Below are 17,006 nucleotides of genomic sequence, written 5' to 3' on the forward strand. Positions count from 1 at the left end.
CCAGATATTGATTGTGTAAAATACATTTGTGTATGTACAACCAAAGGCATGTACCATTTTGACTGAAAGAAACACTGAAATTCATCAGTTTCAGTTTTTTCAAATAACTATACCTTCTACTCCAGACATACACAGTGTTGTTATCAATTATGTAATTTCAGATGTCTTATAGATGTTATCAGTAAAGTGATAGACTATGTCATGAGTGATACAATATGTGAGGTCATAGACAGTGCATGTCGAGAGAGCAAGTTACGGTTAATTGAAATAACTATAACTAGTGAATGTTACATTTTTTAGTTGACAAGGATGAATTTGAACTTCCTTTTTTACCTATCATGTCTCCTCAACGTCTGAATTGTTCAGTGCATTTCTAGGGTGTTTTAATGTAGTGTAATATTTAATTACCACAGGTATGCCAACCCCCACATTCACGGCTAAAGGATAGACCCTGCACCCATTCCCCTGCGGGCAGTTAATCCCCTACTGTGCATGGACTTTGGTGCTGGGCTGAGTGCAGCCAGTCCCTGTTCACAACACCCCACAGTCAACCAACCACCCCATTGTGCAACGGCTGAGTGTGGGATTGGCCGCAGAGCTTGGCATAGGACCCAACCCCCTATGTGGGTTAGCCATAGAGCCAACTGCCTGCATACAGCAAACCCATTACAGACACTCACACCTCCTTTTTAGTTTGCCCCTGGGCGGCGCCTGCCCTGCTCTGCGAGGCATGCTGTATTCGAGTATGGACTTGAAGCTCCGACCACTCTCCGCCCATATTTTTCATTGACTTGTGTCATTGTCCTTTGTAAATGCTGGCTTTTGATTTGTTAATAGGCTTGTTAGTCCCTCCTTAGTACCACCTTGTGTTCATGTGTAACCTCCCTTGAGGACTGGCCCGTTTACTTCTGTTGTTACACAGTGTGTCTTAGTTAGCCTGTAGTGTTTAAGGAAACAAGGGAACCCAAAGGTAATATTAGTAGGGACCTTGGCTAAGGCAATTGTTACTAAAGTCAGCGGTCCCTAGACAAAATAAGGTCAAAAACAACTTATCAACATATGCTATATAGACACTATAGTCTTTGTCCAGCCGGACAGAATTTATTTGAAGAATAAGCTTTCTATATAAAAAAGATAGTGACAAATTACAAGTTACGTGCAACCTGCGACCAATACATACAAAACAGAAAGTAGAAGGGAGGGTGTACAGGCAAGGGGAGAGGTCTGTATTTGGGTGTTTTTTTAGACAGACTTGATTTTCATATTAATACCATTGTTCATTTTATCCATATTATTTAGTGACATATGGTACAATTTGTGTCAACGTTTCGGTCCCTGGGCTTAAATACATGGGATCACCTTCAGGACAGTAAGTTAGAACATGCCTGCGTGCAAACAGAAATCTATTTGGCAAACCAGGAAAATTCCTGGGGGCCTGCAACTCCTGAATAGCGTGCAGGCTCTTGCTGGACAATTTCTGTGAGCGAGAAGGGCTCGTTAAAGGCTGTTCCGGCAAGGAGGCTGCGTAAATGAGGGCAGCGGGCGCTCGCTGGACTGTTTCCCGGTAATAGAGCCAGATGGAGGTTAAGGGCTGCTTGGGTACGTGGTCCTAGCCCGTAGATCAAGAGGTTGTGTTAAACTCAATGAGAACGCCGTCGCAGATTGCGGTTACGGCGGGTGACCGAGTCAATACTCGAGGGGTGACCTGTTAGTGTGGCTCCAGCAGGATACTCGCCAAAGCCTGTAAGCACTATTTTCTTTAATGAGTTTCTCCTACTGCAGGCACGATATGCTCTCCTGCAACATTCAGCGCGACATGCGTGCTTTCACTTTCCAAGCAGCCTAGCATGATGGCGGCCACTTCTTTGAAATGAAATAGGTCTTGCATTTTCAAGAGTTAGAGCTATTGGCATTTTGAATGACAATGCCTTTGTTTTATAAGCTAATTATCAAAACAGAAAAATAAAAAGCATTGTCATTTAAAATGCCAATAGTTTAAACTCTCGCAATTGCAAGACCTATTGCATTGCAAATGCTTGCTTAAAAAATGGTTTTCTGATCCTGCTGCACTCTCACAGAATCCAGTGTAAGCCTGCATTTCTGTGGGGCTCTCACTGAAGTGGGGGAGTCTTGCGGCTATCGTGAGCATCCCGTAGGATCGCTGCAATCCCCAAAATACCTTTTGTCTCCTGAGCTTGCTCCTACATCTCCAGGGGTCAGGATACCCCTCCCCTGCCTCTTTATTCCTTTGAATTTTTTATTTTCAGGACACAGGAATGAGCCCACTTGTCCTGAAAGGGCTGCAACAACATTTCTCCTCTTGATGCGTCCACTCAATCAGAACGCAAGCTCCCGCAGTACTCACAAGAGCTTCTCAATCCTGTGGGAGCAAGATGGTTGATGGGAAAAAAAGCCATGTCAGCCAATCAGATCCCTCTATCATTTGAAGTTGCATGTCTGTGCTCCCCTGCGAAAATCCAGCAAAACCAACCATCCAGATATACATAAAATTTGGACCTTAATGTTCCCAAAACTTCTGAATGGATTTTTACCAACTCATGAAACACACACTTTCTGGGTGCAGTTCTAGCTTTCCGACAAATTTGGGGTAATTCTGTTGACTGTTTTGGGCTGAAGCGCTGTTAAAAAATCCCATGAAAATTGCATGGAGAAATTACATGTTAGGATTGTTTCTTAGTCCCTGATTGATGGATCACCCCAAAACTTTCTAGGAAGGAACTGAGGTGGATGAACATATTTCGGGATAGTGTCATCAGAATCTGAAAACAGTGCCAAAGTTACTAGCACACCAAAAACAATCTTACTCTGGTAACTAGGTCCTAACTGTAACTACACGGTGAAAACCATCATTGTGTAATGTATATACAAGGCCACTGGAACTATGTGGCAGGGGAGCAGCAAATGATGTGACTGAGTTTTTCAGTTTTACTTCATTATTTTGTACTTTTTACTCATGGTAATGCTATCTGGGCAAACATTTCACCTCACATTAGTACCAGTTTAACACCCAAATACAGAAATAAGCAACTGATTAATGACCAGTTAACTTTTACAAAGGGCCTTTGACTGGGCACAAACACTTTGCCATGGTTTAGCAACTTTTGATCTGTTTGAGCTAGACTTTTTTTGTTGAAAACTGCAGATTATGTAGCAGATGATGGATTCTGTGGCTAATGCAGCAGATCCATAATTATGTTGAAAATGCTGCAGAATCACTTAATTCTAGTGGCCCTGTTATGCTAGTGTGTGTGTGTTTGTATGTGTCTGCGCGTGTGTGTTTCTGTGTGTGTGTGTGTAGATATAGATATACATGTAATAGACAACTGAGTAATAAGGGCCTATATTGCATTGGGGTTCTGGTGACATTTACAAACCATGAGGCTGAAGGCTGAGTATATTATAAATATCACCCGAACCCCAAGATAGCAAAATAGAACCATATTACATATGGTATTCATTATGTATTTTTATATTACATTTTTTAATAATTGATTTTAGTACTCAACAAATTTTGCAAAAAAAAAAGACCCAGTGACATATTTTGATCCGGTCTCATTACTGGTAAAGTTAATTATCAGTAAAATAAATTAGCACTAGTCAATCACCATATAATTTAAGTATAGTGAGGAGGGATGAAGTCCAAAATGCTCCTCAAAACAATGTCTGGGGTAAATCTCAAAGAGTTGCTCACCAACTTGTGACTGATTGTGCTGCAGGCATATCAAAATTGAAGGCTCCTGTGACAATAAGTTGCCTGCTACTTGGGGTGCATAAACTCTCGTACAATCTTCTAAAAGCAATTTTAATCTTTGCTTGATTTCCAGACTTTTCGCTTTCCTTTAAATTCCTGTATTTAAACTAGGCTCATATTGAAAGTACAATGACCAGTCTCACAATTTGTATCTTAAAGTTACCAATTTAAAGCAAGGAGCTTTTTCAGCATTGATTTGATTTGGGTGCAATAGTGAGGTAGGGACGGTAACATCTGATCAGGATTTAACTTCTGTTATCTATGCACAGCACCGTATATCTGCTCTGATGTTAAGATTGTTCTGATCATGGTATCCAGGGCCTCGAAGTGTATGTTTTGAAAAAGGATAGGATGATCCTCCAAGGAAGGACTCTGTGGCTTTCGCAGCATCACAGGTAGGTAATGTAGCCTGTTTCTTTCAATTATATTAACTGTACCATTAAATACATGTGGGATAAATTCTTCAGCCGCACATTAGAAGGCTATAAGAAGTCACCTAGGAGTTCCATGACCATATAAAGAGAGAGGCCAAAGGCAGGGGATAATTTATTTTGTATAACACATGTTCACATGACACATCACCTTTCCCACAAATCACGTAAATCCTTGGTGCACAGCTCTATCATATGAAAGAGACAGCATGTTTGCAAGCATACATAATAAAAATAGAATCTCTAGAGCAAAATTAAACACATCAAAAAAGCTGTTAGATATTGGTTGTAAAAAGATATTAGAAACAGTTTAATAAAAGTCCTTTAAAAAGAAAAAAGCCCAGGAGCTTGGAATGTGTGGAAACATGGAGAAAGATTCTAACTTTATTATAATTAGCTAAGGAGTATAAAAAATAAATATGCTTCCATAAACATCTCCTTTCTGCTTATCACTATACAGCTAGAAAAACTGAGCAGAAGAAAGAAAAGTACGTTTAGTTTTGCTTCTTAAACAGATGCTTTAATTATGCTTTACAACCTGACCAGCCTTTTCCCTAGCAGGAATTGTGATATCAGAACTCAACTGTAATAACTTATTACAGTTGAGTTCTGATCTTATTTCTTTATATTAGGTGACTAGGTACGGCTCAAGTAGCCTATAAAGAAATTAGAGATGGGTTTATATAGAGGAATAGCAGATACCTATCGATCGATCGATCTATCTATCTATCTATCTATCTATCTATCTATCTATCTATCTATCTATCTATCTATCTATCTATCTATCTATCTATCTATCTGTCTATCTGTCTATCTGTCTGTCTGTCTGTCTGTCTGTCTGTCTCTCTGTCTCTCTGTCTCTCTGTCTCTCTGTCTGTCTGCTGTCTGTCTGTCTGTCTATCTATCTATCTATCTATCTATCTATCTATCTATCTATCTATCTATCTATCTATCTGTCTGCACAAAATGTAAAAATATGTTCACAACACTAATTCAGCATAAACATCAACCTGTTTTTATTTCTGCTACATACGGTATTCAACACCATCACATTTATTTTCAAAATATATTAAAACCCTGAAGCCCCATACCAAGAAAGATATATGTAAAAGATAATAAAACATTATTTCTGTGGGGACTCGTTTCTTTGAAATAGGCACAGATGTTACTGTGTGCGCGCACACATATAATACACCAATGTCTTCAGTAGTCTGTTCTTTTGTACGGAAGGCTAAATCCTCCATATTGTTCACTATTTCCCTGGATACTCTCAAAGAGGATTTGGGGTCTGCCCAGAGTGATAATGTTTCAACTCAGCAACATCACTATGGAAAGCAATGTTCGTGAAGAATGTGTGGATAGAAAACAATTTCAATAGATAACAGCATTCTTGAGTGTTGTTATGAGATTCTTCCATTTTTGCTCTTGCACATTTATTTCCTTTCTTATTGCAACAAGGTGACCTAGATTCGCTTTGCATTTACAATACTAGCATATTTGAGTAGGTTCTACAGTGAACGATTCTTTCAGGTCTCCATGTGTGCGCATGCTTATGTCAGTGTGTTTGACTGTGTGCGTGTGCGAGAGAGACACTGTTTCTGAGATTCCATGTGAATATGTGAGTGTGAAGAGAATCGGAGAGTGCAAGCAATCAGCAAAGACCAGCCCTGCCAAGCTTCCCAGGTCAATGCGCTGGTCCACTCTCGTTTGTAACCCTTTTAATTCTGGGACTTTTAGTCCTGGCTTATAATGAAATAAACAAGAGTATATGTTTCAGAAATGAAAAGAAAAACCCCGTGGGGCCTCATTTATTAAAAATGACGCATCGCTGCGTGAAAGCAGCGATGCGTCACTTTTCAGTGCGCACTCCTTGCGACATACCTAATGCGTCATATTTAATGTATGACGCATCATGTCACAAGGAGTTACAGATACGTCAGTATTTCTGACGTATCTGTAAGCGCAAAAGTCACGCATTGCTGGAGTGTGTCACAAAAGTGACGCAACTCCAGCAATGCTTCCTTTCACATGGGCAAGCCCCATGTGAAAGGGCTTGCGTCAGTCTTACGCCTGCTGTGAGGCAGGCGCAAGATTTTGATGCAACGGTGTCCTAGAAGTGACGCAGTGAAATCTCATAGATTTCACTGCGTCACTTCTACAAAGCTTTTTGAGGGGAAACACCCCCCCTGCCTACATTATACCTGACGCAGGTATAATGTAGCGCAGGGGTTTACAAAGTGACGCATCTGCTAAGATGCACCACTTTGTAAACAGAGCGCAACAGGAGGCATGTTTTACGCCGCCGATGCGTCACAAAAAGTGACGCATCGGAAGCGCAAAACTGAAGCAAGGCCTCATAAATGAGGTCCCTGGATTGGAGTGATGTACTTTTCTAAACATAGGTGACTAGTAATAGCACATCTAGACTATAGTAAGCACATTAAATGGAGGACTTGTGTAGGTACTGCAGTGGCCCATGTATTGTAAACAGTTTCCTGTCACTCTATGAATGAATAATAGTACACCTTTGTTTTACTTTGCTTCACATTGAATAGGAGGCCACTCTTCCTATCCATTAGTTTATCTGCAGTGCTTACATTGTGCAAGTCATTGCGGGTAGTGGGCACAGACACTCATTTTTCGGGCACTAAGACACATTTTTCACTATCAGAGTTGGACCCAAAGCAAGAGAGAAAAAGAAAAGGAAGAAAGAAATAGGGAGTGGAAGATACAAAGCATTAAGAAATGGAGAAATCATGCATGAGATGAACCTGCAAGAGGGAGATAAAGAGACAGGAAAAATATGGCGGCAGTAGAAAAAAGCATGCAGAGGAACAAAGGCTAGACAACCTTGGTAACTGACAACTTCAGCATTCAGCAGCACCATCAGTGGACTCCTTCAAATCTTAGCCCCGCCTATAGTTCTTTATTCATTTATTTGACAACTGCAGCTCTATTAATCTTTGAATCTCACATATACTCCCACCTTGTACAACCTTTCCATTACTCCAGGTTGCATCCATGGCCAGAAAGGCCTGGTATTGCACTAGGCTTTTCCTCAATGGGCTGGAGACCTTGAGGCCAGTGTTGACTAGTCAGAGCTGTGCCTAGTACCTTTGCGACTTTGCCAGCAGACACCCCCGTTAATTGAACCAGGTACTGGAAGACTTTAAGAGAAAGAGAGGGAGGGCTAATATAGAGAGAAAGGGTGAGGAGAGAAGGAGCGAGAGAATGGATGGATGGAAAAGTAGAGACTGCATGAGGAGATGAAGGGAGAGGGGCTGATTTGCGAATATTTGTAAGAGCTGCTTTCTGTTCCCCAGTTCGGCTCTGATGGCATCTCAATTGTTACATCTTCAAAACATTCCTCTCTTTCCTTCTGAGGAGGATTTCAGGAATAAAACACCCTATGATGCTCACATTATCTAATGAAACATCTATCCACCAGAACATTTGAAAACAAAGAATTGTGCAAGAAAGCATAAACCAGATACATCAATTGCAGCTGTACAGTGCTCTTCTGAAGCCCATGAAGCTACTGCCACATCTCTCACTACTAGCAATGATTAACTAAAACCATGGGTGAACAGCCTTTACAACGAAACTTTTACAACGCACTACCTTTACAACGCAACTTTTACAACACAAACTATTACAACGCATTGCTCTGGGGGGCGCTCTAGGATAGGGAATAGGTTAATTTACTATCCAATAACCTTCCCTAGTGTCCACGGGGACTGGAGTTGGAATAGTAAATTAAACTATTCCCTATCCAGCACCCCAAAGCACTATGCGTTGTAATGGACTGCGTTGTAATACTTACGTTGTAAAGGCATGCGATGTAAATGCATGCGTTGTAATGTCATACATCCAAAACCATGTATCGGTGGCTAGTGCAACCCACTTCAAGTCCTTTCAAAGGTTCCAAGGTGTGGTCTCTCTTGGATTTGTGGAAGGTAGGGAGATTCACAATATGGCAGAAAATATGGTGGATAAATATATTATGTTATAGGTTTTATGACAAACAAAAGCTTAAAAGGTGTCCTGCCGCTAAGACCAAAGACAACTGTCCGCGGTGCAGAATTAGAATAGACAAACCAATAAAAAGTTGGGGAAAAATCTATCAAACCAATCAATTAATCAAAGCACAACGCAGAGAAGTAACGTTAACCTCCTTCCCTGGGAACTTATAAAACAGTGAAGAATATTGAGAAAAAGATTTGTGGATTAATGAAGCCAAAGGTCATGGATCTATAGGACACAGATCTATAGGTTAATGTTGCCGCTCTTTCTTCAGTCATCTAATTAACACGCATTGCTGCATTGCCTTTGAAATTATGGGGTTGACTTTTGATGACTCGGAAGGTGCTTATAATGCCTGAAACGCGTTAATGGAGTGGGCTACGGGAGCATTACCTAGGGATGTGCTTGGCCTTAAGCATGGACTTAATCTATGTAAGCATTTCAAATTAAGCTTTTTTCATGGCAACAATTGTCCTGTCTTTATGAAATTAATATAAACATTATTTCAAAAGGAGAGATAAGCCAGTATCTTGTGTTATACTTCGACTCAGCTAAATTGAGTTTTTATTTTTCCTTAGAGAAACAATTGTGCAATTTAAAACATCTGTCTGAATTGTGAATCATAAAAGATACATATATAAAGACAGACTGTAATTTTGTATAGGTGGCACATTGAAAAAGTTCTATTGTATTAAATCTAGGTGGCTTTCTTTTAATTGAAATAATAACCAATATAATGTAAATGTTCACACCATTCACTTCACTATTGTGTTTCCTTCTGGTTCGATTTTGGTTTTCTTTCACTTGGGGCTTATTTATTCCCATTTTTCTTCTTTTCTAGCAACATCTTTTATCATTTACAAATCTAACAGCTGTTTTAGATTGCACAATTGTTTCTCTAAAGAAAAATATAACCATATTCGGCTGAATCGAAGTACAACACAAGATACTGGCGTATCTCTCCTTTTGAAATAATGTTCATATCAAGTTATTCAAGACAGGACAATTGTTGTCATGAAAAAAGCTTAATTTGAAATGCTTACGTAGATTAAGTCCACACAGAAAAAGTCTGTGACACTATGAATCTTTTCTTTAAATGAGTTCCACATGAACACTTATTTCAAGGTCTCTTGAAACCCATGTTCACATGGACATTAGGGTTGCTCTTGTTCTTGTTTAAACTGGCCTTAAGCATGGACATCCACCATGTTTACACGAAGACAAGGGCTATGCTATATGTTCAGTGTTTCCTCCATCTTTGACAAGGAATCCAATTTTTTTATATATTGGATTTTTATTTATACCATGTTGGCACGCTGGAAATTCTCCCCCCACACACACATACACACACACACACACACACACACACACAAAGCATCAAGGCGAAGTTTTTAAAACAGTGAATTGCATATAATTTTAATTTTCTTTTCTGCTGGGGTGCAATAAATATGCATCATCAAGCGTGAGTAATACACACATTATTGCATGTACAGTGTGACGCATAGAGTACTTCTAGGAAAACCTGACACAAGGCGTAAAACTGTTCCTGTTTAGAAATGTTCCTAATTCTAAGTGTGATCAGATGCCACCTTTGATGCTTTGAAAGCACACACTCAGCAGTACGGGGTCTCTGCCAGCTGCATGCTGTGGAAATATGATTAATACGAATGATAGTTTCTTAAAACAAGCCTGTAACATCCTGCTGCGCGAGACTTCAACAATCTCTCAGGCCTTCTGCGGGCTCTGCACCAAGCCTCAGTGAGATAACTGGCGTCTGAAGAGGTATTCATTTAGGAGGTCCTATCTCCCGCCTCCAGAACATTCTACTGATTATTAATGAGCTCACCGAAGTAAGGACGGGAATACACTCCGGCGCATGGGAAGATACGGCATCTCGACTGGAGACACGTCCCACTAGTTGAACCTGGGAAAAGGAAAGGGAACTTTGAATATCAGAGTTTCTGGAGTACACTTCACAGCAACATGCATATTTTCTGACTGACTGTTCTTCTATGGAAAATGAAGGTAACACTTGAAACATCCAGAAAGCACTTTGATTGATCCTTATTGGTTGAAAGGTGGCTAGTAACACAACACAATAACCCGAAACAGAAATAATATAAAGTAAAATAAAATAAAATAAAATAAATAAAATAAAGTAAAATAAAATAAATAAAACAAAGTTAAATAAAATATGCCTATACTTGTATCATACCCAAACCAAAAATAACACAAACATAAAACCACAGAACAGAATAGCAACTGAATAACGGCAAACAATGCAGATATAATGGAATAAGTAAGGGTTCCTTGCCCAATGTTAAACTATTGAATTTACACAAACATGAAGTATACTGATATGGAGCAGATAAATAAGACACATTCGGCTAACGATGGAAAATTCAAGGCACTCAACATAAATATTGAGTTCCAAATTGTGTGCTGCCAAAATATCATAGCCAAAATATTATGAAGTGTTGACTGTGAGTCAGAAAGCAAGAAGCACATGCTTCCACAGTGTGTACAAGGAAGACATCAAAACATTCTTTAAAAATCAAAACAAGCTAAAGCTATTCAAAGTACTAAAAAGGAAACATTTTAGAAGTAAGCCTTCTCCCTCTACACAAACAGAATATGAACAGTCTTCTTCCAAACTTTAGGATTGTTGTCCCATTTACTTGGGTTGGGGACATGGTTATGCTCATGGTGGGCAGCCCCTAACCATATTTTTAAAAAAAACATTCCCTGGTGTCTAGAGGGCTTTCTGCCCCCGGGTGGCAGATCAGGGGTAATTATCCCCATCTGACCGGCTGGGGGGTAAAAATAATGTTGCCCTATTTACTTGAATTGGGGCATAGCCATGCCATGGTGGGCAGCCCCCACAACTATATATTTAAATATTTATTTTAACATTCCCTGGCTTTTTGCCCGCTGTGGGTAATTACCCACATCTTTCCCTTGGGAAGGCAGAAAGACTATTGCCCCATTTAGTTGTGGTGGGGGCATAGACATGCCCATGGTGGGCAGCCTCCACCCCTGTATTTTTTAAAATAATCTTTCCCTGTTGTCAAGTGGACTTGATGCCCCCTCCAGGGGGTAGATCGGGGAAAATTACCCCATCTGCCTCCCAAGGGGGCAGAAAGGCTGTTGCACAATTTGCTTGGGGTGAGGGCATGGCCATGCTGGGCAGTCCCCATCACTATATTATTTTTAATAAAAAGTAAATGAAATTTCTGGTGTCTAGTGGGCTTTCTGTACCCACCCGGGGGCAGATTGGGGTAATTACCCTCATCGGCCCCCGGGAGGGGGGCAGAAAGACTTCTACCATATGCATTTAGGATGGGGGAATGCCCATGCCCTGGTGAGTCCCCACCCCTATATTTATGTAAGAAGAAAAAAACCTTTGGAGTCTAGTGAGCTTTCTGCCCCCAGCTGTGCAGGTTGGGGGCAATCAACCCTACCTGCACCCCTGGGGGAGGGCAGAAAGACTGTTGCCATATGCATTAGGGGTGGGGGCATGGCCATCCTGGTGGGCAGCCCCCACCTCTATATTTTTATGAAAAAATAAATCCCCAATGTCTAGTGGGCTTTATGCCCCCCCCCCCCCCAGATGGGGTCAGGTCCAGTGTAATTTACCCCATCTGCCCTCTAGGAGGTGCAGAAAGACTGACAATGTTGAAGGGGTGTTTGGGGAGCACAAGCCCTTGCCTAAGGCACCACTCCCGCTATGCCTGGTGGGTAATAGGTGGATCCCTTCTTGAGGATCGCTCTCCTGCAGAAGGGATCCATTGGGCAGATTCTCCCCTTTCCAACAATACATCTCCTGAGATAATCAGCGGTTGGGGGACTGAGATAATCCCAGTGCACTGTTTCAGTGAAAGTAAAACAAGCCCATTGGCTCGTTTTACTTTCACTTTCAGGAGTAATAACGTCAGCATGCCCTGCACGCTGATCCTCATTACAAATTAATAAGATATATATATATATATTTAAAACACAGGCTGCTTGGGCAGCCCGAGTTGCAGAAAAAAAGGAAACACTATGCTGCAAATCACCAGAGGGGCCTTTCTAACCCTCCCTCATGTCGAACCAACGGGAAGGGTGTACAGCCCTCGTTCATTGGCTGAAGGACGATTTAGGGTGTTGAAGTGCAACATCACTGAACCATCAAGAGGATCCTTCTTTGGGTGAATGAGTTTGATTGAAAACTATTAAATATACACAGCATACCACAAAATGAATAAAATAATACAATTAAACCATTAATATAATCCTATTACAACCCCTCACAAGCAAATCAGGTGACTATCTATGCCAACTTACAAAGATATAATGTATGTTCAAGGGTTGACACAGATGTATAAAAACAATTGCCATATTGGCATTGGTTTAAGTGTTTGCCCACTTCTTCACAACGAGTTTAGCATGTGCATGAAATAATAAAATGAATATACTAATGTTGCTTCTTGGTGTTCCTCTTACCTAATACTGCTTCACAAACTCTTCCTCCTTCTATAGCACGGTCCTCCTTTATAAGGGTGATCATGTTCCAGGGAGCGGAACATTGTTAACCAGCTGTGCACTAAGATACATATTTTTTCTGTATTTAAAAATATTGAGAAGATGGTAACCCTCTCCATAAAGTTCTGATTTGCATGTCCCTCACTGTAATGCTTCACTCGGGCATTTTAACTACAGCCTTTTATGTCCTGAAGATTGCCTATTTCCTAATTTTGCCCACTGCTTCAGACCTTCTATATAGGAGGCTCTGCTGTGGGGGAAGATTCATAATGCCATAGTAGGCTTGAAAATACTTGTCTCCCCCTTTTCTTGGAATGTCAGTTGTTAGTGTTACAAGGTGTCACAAGTTCTCAGCCATAACAATACATTGTGCCATATCTATTTATTTTGTATTTATGTAAAGCACCACTACCCATTCTACAACGCTGTCCCCTGTGCCCTCCACCCCCTCACCATCACACAACAAGGTTACGATCCAGCTGGGTACAAAGAGTATTGTTGGCACTAGGATGCTCATTTTATATGCTGCCTTGCAGGGAGTTGAAGGGGGGTGTACTTGGTGTTTGCTTATTTTATAGCACAGAGAACTCCGATCATTTGCTTCTGGGTCCACTGCAGAAAAAGGCGAGCATTCAGAGACTCCTAACAGCTTGGGATTCAACTCAGCTAGACCTTTCTCGAATGCCTGGCACAGTTTAGAGTGAGGCAAAGCAGTGGAACTTCCTGTCAATAGATTCAGCTAGTCAGCAATTAACAGACTGGTATGGGTCTTCCTGGACCTGCAGTTGCATGACTAGAGGCCTGATTCAGGGTTTGGTGGCCAGGGTACTTTGTTGCAAATGTGATGAAGTAGCCACCATTTAGAAGTGGGTGGCCTGTAAGTATTGCTCTGTCAACCCGTTTGAGCACGGGCCGTGGGGGGAAGAACTTTGCAACATCTACCCTATTTATGGTGGACAAAGTAAAGTCTTTTTTTCCTGTCCGTCACTGGCAGGAAATACCTGGTGGTAAGGGACAGGAAAAAAATTAATACTAACCCCCACATCCTAGTCGAAAGCTCCCAGGGTGTGGAGGTCATTAATTATCCATTTTTCAAAAACAAACTCTTGCTTTGGGGGGTTGTTTTAAAAATAAAAACCACTTTTGAAAAATTTGATGGTGGTCCATCATGACTGAAGATACAGTTCCTCAAACGTTTTCTTTGTTGACAGGAACCTCTATGACATTCTTCCTATCAATGTAGAGATTTCCACAGGGCCAGTTGACAACTCAAAATTTTGTGGTCGGAGTTTCCTCTGGATGGCAGCGGTATTCTCCTTTGAAATCCCAATGGAGTAAACACTGTCTGCCAAACTCGGAATCAGGCCCTAAGTGTTAAGGAGACATAGATGGGTGACTGATGAGACACTGGAGGCAGGATGTATAAAAGTTTCAGGTAATCTGTTTACTTCTATTCTCTGGTGTGTGGAGAAGAGTTGATGTTTCCATTCCACTGCAATTCTTCTCTTGTGCTCCCAGGGTTTATAAGTAGGATCAAGGCCAAGCCTTGGAAGTTCAGGTGAAGGGGAAGTGCGTGAAGACGGTAGTGGAGCTGGGTGCACGCCTTCAGGAAAGCACTGAGGTTCCTACACCTTCCACATGAGAAGCCTAACAGGGACAGACAGATATGCTTGAAAGATACCACCCTGAGGTGGGTCATGTCCTACCATCCTTCATGGTTCACAGAACGATATGCAACAGAAGTTGAACGAACCAAAGAATGCAATAGAACACAGATGTTCCTAATTAAAGGTTTTGATAAGTAGTTCACCAACACAAAGTGGACAGCCTGCTTCATTGCATACTTGGATGGGCCATGGTGGCTTCCAAATAATTTTTTTTGCCCCATTATCAAAAAGGCTGAATCATTTATGGAAATGCAACACATACCAATTCCTTTGTGAGCCCTGATCTACACAAAGTACAGTGTTATGTTACTTACATTTCTAAACTGCACGTACACAGAAATGGTTTCATGGCACTAAGATAACTAGAACGTAACACGCAACTGACTGTTTCTCATGAGCGAGCCTGAAAAGCCAGGAGTTTCCTAAACACGGCATTCCAGATGCAGGGGGCAAGTACAGAGAATCTGGAAACGCCAAGTGACTTTTTTTAAAGGTAGGAGTAATAAGAAAATTCAAGTGCACACACCTCACCGGGGTCTATTTTTGCATATGAGCAGAGATAAAAGCAGGACTGACAGTCTGTAATGCTTTAACATTAAGAAAACCGGCCTTAAAGATGGAGGCCAATGCAGTTTCCTCAGGAGGAGGGTGATGTTACAGTTCTGAGGTTGTTGGTATAGCAATCTGGCTGCCTGATTTTGGACCAGTTGGAGTCTGCGGCTCAGACCCTTAGGGAGGCCCAAGTAGAGAGAGTAGGAATAATCTGGCCTGGAGATGTGCAATGCAATAATAGCCGGAGTGAGAGCCACAAAGGAAAGAAGTTTGCAGATCTTTCTGATTTTCTGGAGTTGTAGAAAACAGTTAGAGATTACAGCTCCTAGTTCAGATTTCATAGACAGGTTAGCATCTATCAGTACTCCGAGACTCTTGACTGATTTCTTGTGTAAAGGAGGAGAGTCCCTAATGGCAGGCCAAAATGTGGACCTCCACGGGTAATTTTTATCTCTGGTAATGACAATTTCCGTTTTCTCGGAGTTCAGTTTGAGTTGATTATCATTCATCAAGTCCTGGATAAACAGCATTGTGTTCTGAAAAGACGTTTTGCTTTGCCAGTTGCGGATCGCCCATGACAGAAGTTGCAAGAAGGGCTGCGAGGGGAGCAGGGAGGCCGGTTACTACTTAAAAAGTCAAATTGATGAACGACCGTGTCTAAAAATACTCTAAAAATACTCTGACGCTGCTGGCAGAATTGAAGGCATCCAGTGGCGCTGTAGTAAGGGACATAGAATCCCATGTTGCGGTGATTTTTATTTACAATACGGTGGCCCCCCTCCAGCATCCTCATCAACGCAAAGTTCCTGATATAATAAGGTACTTCTTACTGGAATTAAATAGACCAGAAGCTCTACACATTAGAGTGACCTCGATCCAAACCTCCTCCAAATTCAATGAAAGAGGAATGCTAAATAATTAACCCACAGAATTGTTTGTCCTGAAGAAGGTGGTATCGTTCACACACCGAAACACTGCGTCGACAACTACAACAACTGTGATTCCTTGACTATTTTTAAGAATTGTGTAATTTTTTTAAAAATTGTGTATTTTTTATTGATTTTATTTTTATATTGAAATTGTACGTGATTTTGGGTACTATTATCACACTGTATAACTATTGTTTTAATTGATTTGTAATAAATTGTATACTTTTATAACATACACACTGTTTAGGGTTCTTGATTTGTTTATCATATGGTTTTTATTGAATCACACTGTACATATTTTGGTTGAAATAATATCAAACTGTCACTGGATAATTTTTGGGTGCAAAATTGCTTAGCCGACATTGTGAGGCTACATTTATTAGGAACAGACGGAAATGTGCGCTTTTAGGATCCTTCTAAAAGGGAGATGGGTTAGTTAGTTTTGATACCAGGGGTAGAGAGAACCAAGTGGGGATTGTGGCTCTAGAGAATGAGTGATTTTTGGGCTGAGAAGACTCCAGAGAATTAGGGGGTCATTAACATAGCGGTGAATCCACCTTCAGCAGCCTGTCCGTGCCAGATTCACCGCCATTATGCGGCTATTCTCAGACCACCAGATAAGGATGATGGGCGGTTTGCTGGCGGATGGGAAGTCTGTCCGCCACAATTCTGACACAGGCAATCATTACGATTGCCTGTTGGACCCCACATCCACAAAATGGAGGCGGTGCCTAGCATGCACCGTCTGCCAGATTAGGATCCTGCATCCCCGCCAGCCAGTGTATGGCGCTTCAACTGCCATTCACAGGCTGGTCGGGATGTACATTGGGGGCCCATAGTGGGGAACCCTTAAGGAGGGGCACTCCAGTTTTGCACCATAGGTGCCCCCCAAAGTTTCCCTGCACCATGTAGCAGTCAATGCATGGTGCCTGCCACCTAGTGCAGGGAAATGCAAAACTTGCATTTTTACCATTGCGGCGGGTACTGCAGCTAGCAGCACGCGCCGCAATGGTAAACAAGCACAATGCGCCCGCCACAGTGGCGGTCGCATTGTAATTGCACTTGCAGGACCACCACCATATAAGCAGCTGGTCCCAATCCCCATGGCGAT

The 17,006-nt window shown here is 41.5% G+C and overlaps 1 protein-coding gene across 3 annotated transcripts in view; it reads right to left on the reverse strand.

The window, feature by feature from the left end:
* HS3ST5 (heparan sulfate-glucosamine 3-sulfotransferase 5) overlaps nucleotides 1-17,006 on the reverse strand; it is a 636,371-nt gene that overhangs the window by 362,884 nt on the left and 256,481 nt on the right. For all 3 annotated transcript variants that reach the window (XM_078648573.1, XM_078648571.1, XM_078648572.1), the window contains exon 3: nucleotides 10,073-10,150. The gene's annotated coding sequence lies outside the window, so the exon portion shown is untranslated. The remainder of the gene's footprint in view (nucleotides 1-10,072; nucleotides 10,151-17,006) is intronic.

This window comes from Lissotriton helveticus, chromosome 6 (assembly GCF_964261635.1).
Source record: "Lissotriton helveticus chromosome 6, aLisHel1.1, whole genome shotgun sequence".
Lineage (NCBI taxonomy): Eukaryota > Metazoa > Chordata > Amphibia > Caudata > Salamandridae > Lissotriton > Lissotriton helveticus.